The sequence below is a fragment of the Stomoxys calcitrans genome, chromosome 5 (assembly GCF_963082655.1).
Source record: "Stomoxys calcitrans chromosome 5, idStoCalc2.1, whole genome shotgun sequence".
In the NCBI taxonomy this organism is placed as follows: domain Eukaryota; kingdom Metazoa; phylum Arthropoda; class Insecta; order Diptera; family Muscidae; genus Stomoxys; species Stomoxys calcitrans.
The window spans coordinates 5,178,886-5,191,638 of record NC_081556.1 but is presented as its reverse complement, the minus strand read 5'-3'; the positions used below and the strand labels follow the sequence as shown (position 1 = coordinate 5,191,638).

Genomic DNA, 12,753 nt, shown 5'->3' with positions numbered 1-12,753 from the left:
ATATTTGCACAACTTTTTTTAGAAAAATTTTCAAAAAAAAAAATTAAATATTTTATTTTTTATATTCGAGCTTTTTAGATTTTTGTGGGCTAGGTTGCAGCTGTTGCTTCACTGCTGCTGGCGTTCGTTGTTCGAGTGACTTTATCTATAACACCAATACCACCCAAGCAAAGCCATGCAAGTAAGCGACTACACACCGGCCAAGTGACCTTGATTTACTGGAAATTAAAAGTGCAAAAAATAAAATTAACAACACCTTATGAATTTATCAGCGGCATTCCAGAAAATAACAGAGAGAGCATTGACAGCAATTAAGTATGTATAAACAAAAGTCACAGTGGCAACGAAAAAACAGTTATAGAGGCCATAGAGTGATATGAAGTCGTTGGAATATGGGAGCTTGAAACGAGGTGGTTATTTTCTATGTTTTACTATTACAGGCATGGGATAACTTTTAGCACCACACAGGCTGGAACTTGAGACTGTGTAGTGTTCATCGTTGTAAGGAGAAGCTTAGCTGTGAGCTACCTGGAGTGTCCACAGGTTGCGGATAGTGGAGTGCTCCACACGGAGTAGATGTGACTACAGGCGCGTACAATCATTGTTATCGAGTGGAGAGTCTCCGGGAGCAGCCGGTCGGCACCGGCGCTCTTGCATAAATGGTGAGTGCTTATGATGCTCGATATGACAAGGCGAGTTATTGGCGCCTTTAAATAACCTATGATCATCATGTTGCCGGAGCGATCGGTCCTTTGGACCGAAACGAGCTTGCTCATATATGGAGCTTGACGAGGATTGCCATCTCCACATAAAGACATGTGACAACAACAAGCGGAATGTTTAGACATTTCTTTGTTAATGTTTTTTCCTAAATTCTATACTTGAGTTATATGAGTCATTTCAAAATCAAAGTCTATTTTCTCCAGAGGTCAGTCGTCGTTCTACAAACCACCTTAATCTACATGTCTTTATTGTTTTTTAATGTATATTGTTTTTTCTTAAAAAATGTCATTTAGGCAATTTCAAGACATGAATTATTTTTTAATTGAACTTGTTTTATGGCCAATTAAACCAGGTAATTACCAACGGTCCAGCCTAGTATAATGAAATGAAAAAAAAAAAAAAACAATAACTCCAGCATGACGACTGACAGAAAATGTATTGTAAAGAATTGCTTTAGTTGTTGCTTATTGTCAATTTAGTCATTTTTAGCCAGGCGAGAGTTGCTCGATGGCTGCCCTTGGTAAAATGGATGTGGTGGTTTTGTCATTGTTGTTGTAGTTGTTGTTAATGATGACAAATCGCAATTTCAAGCTAAACTAAGCCGCCTGCGACACGACCAAAACCAACCCAGCGAATGAATATAAGAGAGAGAGGTCATTGTCACCTGCATATGTGATATCTCTCATATATGTATGCATGTATGTATGTAGATATTTCAAGTGTAGATACATGTACACATGTTTGTGTGTTCAAGTGTTTTCATTGCATTGAGGTGTGCTGCACCAAAAGGCTGGGCTACATTATCTCTCCAACGTAATCTGGGCATAATTTTTTTTTTGTGTCTGATATAAAAAAAAAACAAAAACCTTTCTAGTCCACCACACCAACCAGACATGGTGGGTAAACCATTTTTATGGCCTTAGCCTTTGTTATAGCCTGTATTTTGACAGGGAGGATATCTTTTTAGTCTTTAGTGTGATAAGGAGAAAGGCCAAAACCGATCGTTTTTTGTCTTCTTTAAAAGCAACCAACAAATGGGTGTGGTGTTCCACATGTCGTATCATAAGAAAACAATTATTTCATTGCTTTGGTGAACAGCAGCATGGAGGGGGGTGGTGATTTTTTTCCCTTGTAAGCATTTATGAATTTATGTTTGCATGGCCAAATCTTTGCAACCTTTTTGTGATTTATGTGGAATTTTTCGTTGTAGAAGGTGGGGAGGGATGGAGGCGTCTAAAGTCGCCATGGGGAAGGTATAATTCTTAGGAATTTTTTAAAAGGAAGTTTACCCAAGGTGTGATTTTGCGGTGTAAAAATGACATTTATGTTGTTTAAAGATTTATTGAGCAGAGTTTACATGCGATTTGAAAATGTTTTATTTTTTTTATAAAAAAAATGATAAAATGGGAAAAGAAAGTAAATTTTGAATAAAGTAAATAAATTAAAATAAAATAAAAAATTAAAAAAAAACCAAATTAAATATATTAAATAAAACATAGAATAAAATAAAATAAAAAAGAATAGAACAAAATAAAATGAAATAAAATAAAATACAACCAAATAAAATAAAAAACTAACATTCAATTAAATTAAATAATATAATTAAATAAAATTAATATAAGTTATATTCCGATTCGGTCCATAAATGAAATGAATGCTGAACATTGTAGAGGTCATTGTGCAATATTTCAGTCCATTCGGATAAGCCCCTACGCCTTGTAGGGGCTCAAGAACCACAATCGGGAGATCGGTTTATATGGGAGCTATATCAGGTTATAGACCGATTTAAACCGTACTCGGTGCAGTTATCAAAAATCAAAACAAAATAACTAATGGAAAATTTCAGGCAAATCGGATAAGAATTGCGTCCTCCAGAGACTCATTAAGTTAAAACGGGACATCGATTTATACGGGAGCTATACCAGGTTACGGACAGATTCAGACCATAGTTGGCACGCATGTTGAAGGTCATAGAGAAGTCGTTGTACAAAGCTCTATCATCTGATATCAAACAAAACGCATCACTTTCGTCTATAAAAGATATAAAAGAGTTGCGTGACTGACTGATCATTGCCCAGCCCAAACGGCTAAAGCTAGAATCATGAAATTTTGCACGAATGTGGGACTTGGGTCAAAGGCACGGGATAAGGCTGGATTTGGTGATATTCGTATCTTTAGGTACTAAAAATACGAAATGGTACATATTTGACCAGCGCTAACGGAAAGTGCAAGAATTATGTTCTTGGGCTCAAATTAAAAAGCGTCTTAAAAAAATTATGTTTGGTAAAAAAATTTGGAAAATCCTACCGGAGGTGAGAGTAATAGTACGTTTAGTACCGTAATTCGTACTATTTGGTACTTTTTTTGTAAATTGAACTAGAGCTCTGAGTTTCGAAAATTAAGTACACTTTGGCAACCTTAATTGGGTGACTATAAGAGTTTTTTTTTGAAGCTTGTACATTAAAATACTAAAAAAAGTAACAAAAAAGTACGAAATTTGTGAACTTTGTACAGGGCGGATGGATAGAGCTAGAATTTTGAAATTTGGCTTAAAAGAAAGAAAAATGAAAAACTAATACTGATAACGGACGAGAACGTACGTTTAGTACCGCAATTTGTACAATTTGGTACTTTTTTTACAGATGGAACTAGAGGTCTGAAATTTGGCATGTAGACACAACTAGGAAATATATGATTAGTGAATTAATGATATGTTCAAAATTCGTACATTTTGGTACCAAAATTGGTACCATTTGGTACTTTCTTTACAGATGGAGAAATTTGCTATGCAGGTACAACTATGAACAATATTATGGGTGACTATGATCAATTTCGTACATTTTTATACCAATATTGGTACCATTTGGTACTTTCTGTGCAGATGGAGCTAGAGGTCTGAAATTTGGAATGTAGGTAAAACCTTGAAATATATAATGGACGAATCTATGACCTTTTCGCAATTCAAACATTTTGGTGCCAAAATTGGTACTATTTGGTACTTGCTTTATAAATGCAGTTTGAGGTCCGAAATTTGGCATGTAGGTACAACTTAGAAATAAATGATGAATTACAAAAAGGTTTATTCAAAACTCGTGAATATTTGTACCAAAATTTGTACCATTTTGTACTTTCTCTTCAGATGGAGCTTGATGTCTGAAATTCGGCATTTAGGTAAAACTAAGATATATAATATGGGTAGCTAAATAATCTGTTCACCATTCGCACATTTTGGTACTAAAATTGGTACCATTTTGTACTTTCTTCATAGATGGAGCTAGAGGTCTGAAATTTGGCATGTAGGTAGCAAGTAGCAAATATTTGTATGATGGGTGACTAAATGATCTATTCAAATTTCCTACATTGTGGTACCATTTGATACTTTCTTCTCATGTGGAGCCAGAGGTCTGAAATGCAGGTACAACTAGGAAAGATGGTTGACTAAATGTTCTATTAAAAATTCGTACCACTTGGAGCTTTCTGTTCAGATGGAGTTAGAGATCTGGATTTGGCATGTAGGCACAACTATGGACCAATATGATGGGTGTCTAAATAACCCATGCACAACTCGTACATTTTGGTACCATTTGGTACCTTCTTTATGGAAGAAGTAAGAGATCTGAAATTTGGCATGTAGGTACAAGAAAGAAATATACAAGGGGACAATCTTTACGAATTGGGCTAAAGCACTTAAGATTAGGAGACGGTTACTACTTGACCGTAAATATTGGGCGATTAGAAGATTTGTTTTAATTATCATTAAAACATATAAAATGCTACTTTCTTTACAGAGTGATCTTGAGATCTCAAAATTGGTATACAGTACACCTTGACTATAAATTTTGAGCAACCACAAGATTTTTTTTCAAAATCGTTCATTTAGATACTAACACTTTCTACTACACTTTCTTAACGAATTGTGCTAAAGCTCTCAAATTTGGGATTCATTTATACCTTGACAATATATACTGGGCGACTTAATGATTTTTCCAATATACTGTAAGTCTGTGTAGATGGAAACAGATTTCTGAAATTTTATACGCAATTATTACAAAACTTCATTATTTTAAAAACTGAGTAACTAACTAGGTTTTTGAATTTCTACACTTAAAATGCGGTATCAAAAACGGAGGTAGCAAAGCGGACCACCGGAATGCTAGTTTTTATATAAAAACTAATTAGGACGCTGCAATTTGTAAGATTTCTAACCTTTTGTGTTTTTTTGTTTTAGACCTTAGTTAAGTTTTGTCTTGTAAAAAGACGCAAGGTTAAGGATCGGTGATACTACCTACAAATAAAGTTAAAAATTCCTTTTATCCAGTTTAACCACAAACATTCCATAAAGGGACAGGGGACAATTCTTTCATGTTAATGAGTTTCTGTTGCAATTTAAGTTTTACCTCAATTAAAGGGAACTCCCTTTTATAGCAAAGTGCAAATGACGTGCCACTTAGTGCAACTCTCCGTAAAGAAGTTTTACGTGGCAGAATACCTCTCATATCAAGTAAAAATACCTTAATGAAAGTAAATTCTTTCTTAAAAGTTGGGACATTGTGAATGTTTTTATATAAATCTTCAAAGTTAAGAGAAAAAAACTACAAATAATGTGGTTGCAAAAAATAGCCTTTAACACTATGCCAAAATGTAAATTGATTTTTAAAATTTATTTTCTTTTTTTTAAGATTCTTACAATTTTTTTCTGTTTTTTGTATTTTTATACCAAATTTTTTTATTTTTATTTTTGTATTATTTTTTTTAAGAAACTTTAATTTTTTTCTTTTTTTTGTATTTTTATTTTATTTTTGTTTTATCTTATCTTATAGAATTTCTATTTTCCTAATTTTCTTTATTTGTTTTTTCGTCGAATTTAGGTTTAAACATCATCTTGTATGTATGTGTATATCTTGCCTTGAGTTTATTTAAAATTAATAATAAATTATATATTTACCTTTACAAAAAATTAATTTTTCCTTTTTATAATTTCAACTTTAACTATTTTGAAAAATATTCCCTTCTAAGCATTAATCCATTTGCTGTGTAGTTTTTTGTTCCGTTATATGGGTTGTGGGGGTATTGGGGAGAGATTGTTTGTTCTCTTCGGGAGGTTTGAGGTTGCTTTCTAATTGTTGTTGTTGTAGTTGTTGAGGTTATTCCGTTGACTAAAGATGAGGTTTTATTGAACCCGTTCCATTGAAATAAATCCAATTTGCAGGTTGTTGTTCTATATAATATTAATTATATGTGTATGTATATTTTATATACATATATGTGTGTATGTATTTTAATATATCACAATATTTTTTTTATTAAATTTTTTATTATAATTTAATTTAATTTATGCAGGTCATTTCATTGCGATCAACAGGTTATCTTTGAATTTTTTTAACGGTAACGAAGAGTGAGGTGTATGGTTTTTTGTTGTTGTTTTCTTCTAAGAGAGTAGGAGAGCGAGTAATTAAAACAAGTTTGCTGGCAAAGCGTTTATGGGATGAGTAGGAATTAGGAAATTTGTGGTGAGATTTTGTTTGTTTGTTTTTTTTTTTTTGCTGTTAAGAATTTCCTTTAAGAATTTCACTAAATGATTTGTATTTGTTTTTGTTCTTGTTATTGTTGTTCTAAGTCAGTTGCTGTTGCTTTTGTAATTTATTATGTGCTCCATTAAAGTAATTGTAAGCCAGACGGCGCTATCAACACCAACTTCACGTTGAGGACGAAGACAATGTGGGCTGCGTAAAGCAAATTCCCATAAAAAGACCTTGACTAGGGGGCGCTTAGGGGTGTTGGGGATTGCTGTTGTTGTTGTGTGTGCTTTTTTTTAAGGAGGCGAAGGACGAATGATGAGTGTCATAAAAACGACAGTAGCAGCAGACACATAAAATTATAATCACCCAAGCAGCCAGACAGACAGAGTTTGTGGTCTACACTGAATATTCCTTAAGGATTTTTACGCACGCACGCACTTAGCCAGTCAGTCGGCAGTAGCAGCAGCAACACTCACGTACCCACGCACCATATGCAATGACACTAGCACGCACGCACTTTCTCGTTCACTTACGTACTCGCTCTCTTTATGCCTTTGTTGTTAGGAGTAGTATTGGCTTTGTTGGTTTGCTTTCTTTAAGAAATCAACGAAGGTGAGTGAGGTTGGCGAGGATGATGACGATGACGACGACGACTACGACTAATGGCATAAGGCATGGAACAAAGAACAGAAAAATCTTGTTCACTCAACTACCCAAGGTGGGCAAATCTCCAGTTTCAATTATATTAGGGGTGATGTCTTGCACTCTCTCTCTCTCTCGCTCTCTCTCGTTTTCTAACACTCAATCACCACAACACTTTAGACAAAGTAAAGGCAAGGCTAAGAGTTGCACTGGCAGCTACTCTAAAGGATTTCTAAGTTATTGTTGTTAATTTTTTTAGTTTAGATTCAAATTATTTTTTTTTAATTTTCTTTTAATCAGTTTGTTTTTTGGTTTTTAAAAATTTTTATTTTCTTATCATTCACTTTTTGTTTTGTTAGTTTTTTTGTTGTTGTTCACACATTTTTTCCATAGCCTTTGGGGAACACCAATAAAAATTTGCCATTGAACTTTTTTTTTTGTTAAATAATTAACAGCATTTTGATAATTATGCTATGAGGGTTATTAGAAAACAAAAACACCAAGACACTCAAACATTCAAACAGAGATCTTTATAAATTTTTTCTTTTTTTTTTGTAAAAAAAATGTGTTTCCAAAAAATTGCACTTGATTTTTTAAATTTCCCAAGAGTCGCCTCTGACCTTGTGGATATTCAACGTATCTCAACGTAACGTAAGACGTATCACCACACTCGAACTTTGATAATTAAAAGTGCACGTTTTATTATTGCTGCTGCTGGTGTTGTTGTTTTTGTATTTTATTTCAATTCAATTTCCATTTCTTGCAAGCGGTGTGTGTTTTTTTGGCGGCGGCGATCTTTCTTCGTTTCATGCCGTTTTGCTGGGGGTTTGATTTCGATCGGAAATAATGGAGAGCCCCAGCAGAAGACTGACGACGACGAATAATGAAAGAAAGAAATGATTTTGTTCTGTTTTGTTGCTGGTTTGTTTACTTGCTTGCACCGATGCGAGAGAGTAGAGTTTGTTGTGTGTGCTGCGCGCACTTATGCATGTGCATAAGGGGTGTTGGGGGCCACAAACGCGCCTGAGTTTGTCTGTCTATCTGCCTGTCTGTCTGTATGTATGTGTATCCGTGTGTTATTGAAAACGTAGAACGAGAAGATACACGAATTATTATTTACTTTGTGTTCACTGCACGTTTAAAAACAACAGCCGAAATAAATGAAGACAACAATGTCTACTACATGGTTGTTGTATTTTTAAATATTCCATGCCAAAATCAACAACAACAACAACCTCAACATCAAAATCAAAACTAATAATGTGGCTTTATTATTGTAGGTAGGTACATTTGTTTGTAGGTTTCTTTTTCTGCTTCTTCTTTTCTTCTAGACATACATACATACATACACATAAATATTCTATGTTGTTATGAATTCTTATAATTTTTGCTTTCTTTCAACTTTTTGTTTTCTTTCTTCTATCTCGACAAAACAAAAACAACACCAATCCAACACAATACGAGTATGAAAAAAACTGTTTTTTTTTCTTCTTTTATTTTCTTGTTTTGAACATAGCGCGTTTCTTGTTTAGAATGTTAAAAAGACAGCGACGACGCGCTACTCCGTTTTTTTATTTTCTTTATTTTTTGTTGATGACGACGGACAAGACGAGCCGCGAACGACGACGACGACAACTAATTCGGTGTGTGTGTTACGACGAGCGACAACAATGCGTTTAAAACCCTCCGCTAACAACGATGTCCAAACAAATACTAAATCAATGAATGCCAGTCATTGCCAGAGTCATGAACTCACTTTGACGCTCGCGAAGGCAACGGCAACCACGACGACGACGACGATGACGACGACGTCTACGAGCATAGACGAGTGAGCAGCTAGCGACCTAAAGATATACAACTAACTCTGCTCTCGCATACACACACTCTAGCATGCATCTCAGCCACTCTCATTTTTTGCTGGTTGAGTTGAGTTTCTGTGGGTTATCATATCTCACCGTAGAAAATGCATAAACAAATACACACGCAAACACACATTGCCCTGTAGGACTTATTGCCGCAATCTGACTAGCGATTTCACCGGTTTTCAGTGACCGGAGATTTTTATATGGGTATGTCATATCTAAGGACCAATAATTTTGAAACGATCATTGCATCGTTTTGGTCATTTCACTGGTTTAAAAAATCACTTATTTCACTGTTATGAAAAAATTGGTAATTTTCCAATTTTTAAAACCCCACCAATTCAACGGTTTGAAAAAACCACCATTTGCCAGGTTTAGACAAAAACATCACTTCATCTGTTTCAAAATTTTTTAAAAATTAAGTTTATTTAATTTTTTTTAGAACTATTGTTTTATACAAAGAGAAAACAATGAATAACTCAAGGTAAAAATAAAAGAAAAATGAAGTACTTCATTACACAAACAAACGAAGTAATTCAGTATTATTTCAAAACAAAAACAGCAACTTAATTATATCCTACACCAACACTATGGTACAGGGTATTACAACTTAGTGCATTTGGTTGTAACAAAGAGGGATAGATCCATTGATAAGTATACCGATCGACTTAGAAGCACTTTCTGGTAGCTATGTCCATGCGGGTCAGGCATGTTTTTCGGCCTAGAGACAAAGCCTATTGAAATTGGAAAAAATCGGTTCAGATTTGGATGTCCATGCGGGTCAGGCATGTTTTTCGGCCTAGAGACAAAGCCTATTGAAATTGGAAAAAATCGGTTCAGATTTGGATATAGCTCCCATTTATATCATCGTTCGATTTGGACCACTATCGCAATAACGTGGTCATTTGTAATCGATTCTATCGAAATTTGGAGTTTGTCTTGATGCTAGACATTATTGGTGATTTTCATAGAAATCGGTTCAGATTTAGATATAGCTGTCATATATGTATATCGCCCGATTTTTACTTTTAGTCACTGCAAGCGCATTTATTGACCAATCTTGCCAAAGTTTTCTACAACGCTTTCCCCAACGGGCACCAAAATGTCTAAAAAGTTTGTTCGAAATCGGTTCAGATTTTGATATGTTCGTCCGATTTTGAGAAATACTGCAATAAAGTCCTCATTTGTTACCCGATTTTTTCGAAATTTGACATGAGGGATTTTCAAACATCCTGCAGGGACAATTGTTTACAGACACTTAAACAGTGTTACTCTTGAAGCGTTTTGTACTTCGTGGGCAACATATTATTATTTCTTATTGGAAATTGACATTTTTGGAAGTCTTAAGTCTAATGGGTTTCCCATTTCTGGAAAAAGATTATTGTAAATATTAAAGTCCTTAGGACTAAGGAAAAATAAATAATCAGACAGGCAACAGGTATAACAGTGGTACAAAGAAAAAATTAAAAAAAAAATTGCAAACAAAGAGTTTAAAAAAAAATTACTAATCCTAAAAATGTTAAATCATACAATCGATGTGTTCGGCTGCAGACCATAGAATAACAAAAACACTATTTTTTAAAGTTAATCAGAAATTGTGTTTTTGCTTTGTAATGTCATTTGACTGGTTTCGAAGTCAGGTGTTTAGCGTCATAGGCGGAGGTGTTTAGCGTCATCGTGTAATAGCAGCATAAGTAGAGGTGATGTAAACAATCGTCGTTAAAAATTTTGGATGATTATGCGAAGCCTTGAAAGCAAAGACACTAATCAGATCCATATATTGTATAAGATCATGCACATGGAGAAACCTGATCCCACGAGGATCGCTAAGAACTGTAACTACACTGTAACAAACCTGTCAGTAATAAAGAAGAACTTTAATTTACGTCTAACCTTAGTTTGGAGCCTTAAAAGCATTTGGCATCATTCTCTCATCTGTTTGTTTCGCCAACACTTTATAATAACTTTTTAGGTTATTTACCATCAGCCCTGGGGGTACAACTCAATTCTGTCGGCTTTAAACGCAAGCTATTGGCAACACTGATTATTTCTAATAAAAAAGGCATCGTTGCATTGTAAATATTTAGCTTAATTTTTACTTTGTTGTATTTTGTTTCATACCAATTTGGTGAGCTATCTCCAACGTCATTCAAGTGTTTGATTCTCATAAGGTTTAACGACCAAAAAGCTAAAAACAAGAAAAATAACAAATCTCTCTCTTTCTCCATGTCTCTTTTTGCCGAGCAATAGAGAGAGAGAGATTCTTATAATAATTTCTGATTTCTGTTCTTATGGATAAGTCAAGAGTGGTGGCTGAGTTGGGGTATAAGGCAAGAGACACAAGAACAACGACATTTACACTTAGGGAATGATGATGGTCACCACACGCAAAACAAATGTCCGTCTTACCATACAATACGTTCATGTATCTCATAAATAAATTTTCGTGTTTTGTTACGCGCCGCTGCTACTGCTGCTGCTGCTACTACTGTTGCTGTCGCTGCTCTTGTTTAGCATGACTAACCCACATACACACAAACACTAGGGCAAAAACAAAAAAAGAAAACGATGACGCCTGGGCTGAGTTAGAAAAACAAACATGTTCACCTTCTTCAGTTCTCACATAAATGTTTTGGTAGTGGTGTGAATTAAAGACGAGAGAGAGTATGAGAGAGAGAGTAAACAAGAACTTATAAATAAGAGTGCAGTAATTTGCCGGTGGTGAGAGAATCATCATGACATTGCCCATGCACCATACTGTGTGCGTTTTTTTATCTAACAGATACAGAATTTTTTCAAATGAAATTTTCATTTACGTACTGCCACAAACACACTCATACTTGTTCGTATGTAGTATGGGTGACTGCCGCCGTATGCCGATGAATGAAAATGCCGATGCATTTTTAGCATTTTTGTGTGGTGTCGTTGTTCGTTGCTCGTGCTTACCCCCACACACATGAGGAGGGCCAGCCAACGAACGAATGACACACTGAGTGAGTGAGTGAGTGAATGCTTGAGCGAGTGTGAGAGTACAAGGTCCGGTAACTAGTATTACCACTCTCCCTCTCAGTTTATCACCACCCATATTTTATATTCCCACCATAAAATACATAGTATGGTGGTGGTATTCAGAGAATGCAAGTGCAAATAAAAAAAGAGATACCTTCATCGTTTATCATACTACTTGCATCTGCAAATATTGACGTTTGTATGGATGTATGTTGGTGTGTTGATAGCCAAATGAAAATTGATTTGATTGTGTCAAGGGAAGAGTTGCAGCTCTACCACCACATAAAGTGAAATTAAAAAAAGGGAAGGGGGTTGGAAAATCCAAACTTGTTCAAATTTAAGCCATTAGAACGAAACATAGCCTAACACAATTAGAAGCAAAAAATTGCTTTTTTCTATGGCCATTGACTTTTAGCTTTTGGGTTATGGCAATTCTAGGCACGGACGAAGAAAAGGTTGTTAGGCAAGTACTTATGTAGAGAATACTGCGGCAATTGAAAATGAAAATGATGCATACCATTAACTTTATTTTACTTAAATAAAAAAATGGTTCGGTTTTGATAAAAATACATTATCTGTGGTGTTTAACAAAAAAATAAAGGTTTTATATATAATATTATAAAACTCCACCATAGGATGGGGGATATACTAATTTCGTCGTTCCGCTTGTAACACATCGAAATATTGTCCGTCCCTCTATCTGTCGAAAGCACGCTACCTTTCGAACGAATAATGCTAAGCGCTTGAAATTATGCACCAATACTTCCTAATAGCATAGGTCGGTTAGGACTGTAATTGGGTCATATCGGTCCAAGTTTTGATAAAGCTGCCATATAAACCGATCTTCAGATTTAACTTGAGCCTCTAGAGGCCACAATTCTTATCCGATTTGCCTGAATGTTTGTAAAAGGTGTTTTGTTATGACTTCCAACAACTGTGCTTAGTATGGTCCAAATATGCTCATAACCTGATAATGCTGCCATAATAAACGATCTCGG

At 34.9% G+C, this 12,753-nt stretch overlaps 1 protein-coding gene across 4 annotated transcripts in view; it reads right to left on the bottom strand.

The window, feature by feature from the left end:
• LOC106096274 (ecdysone receptor) overlaps window positions 1-12,753 on the bottom strand; it is a 237,069-nt gene that overhangs the window by 111,543 nt on the left and 112,773 nt on the right. Inside the window, exon 1 of one of the 4 annotated variants that reach the window (XM_059369230.1) lies at window positions 5,669-8,901. The exons of the other annotated variants lie outside the window; for them this stretch is intronic. The gene's annotated coding sequence lies outside the window, so the exon portion shown is untranslated. Of the gene's footprint in view, window positions 1-5,668; window positions 8,902-12,753 lie in introns of those variants that run through there. 4 annotated transcript variants of the gene reach the window in all.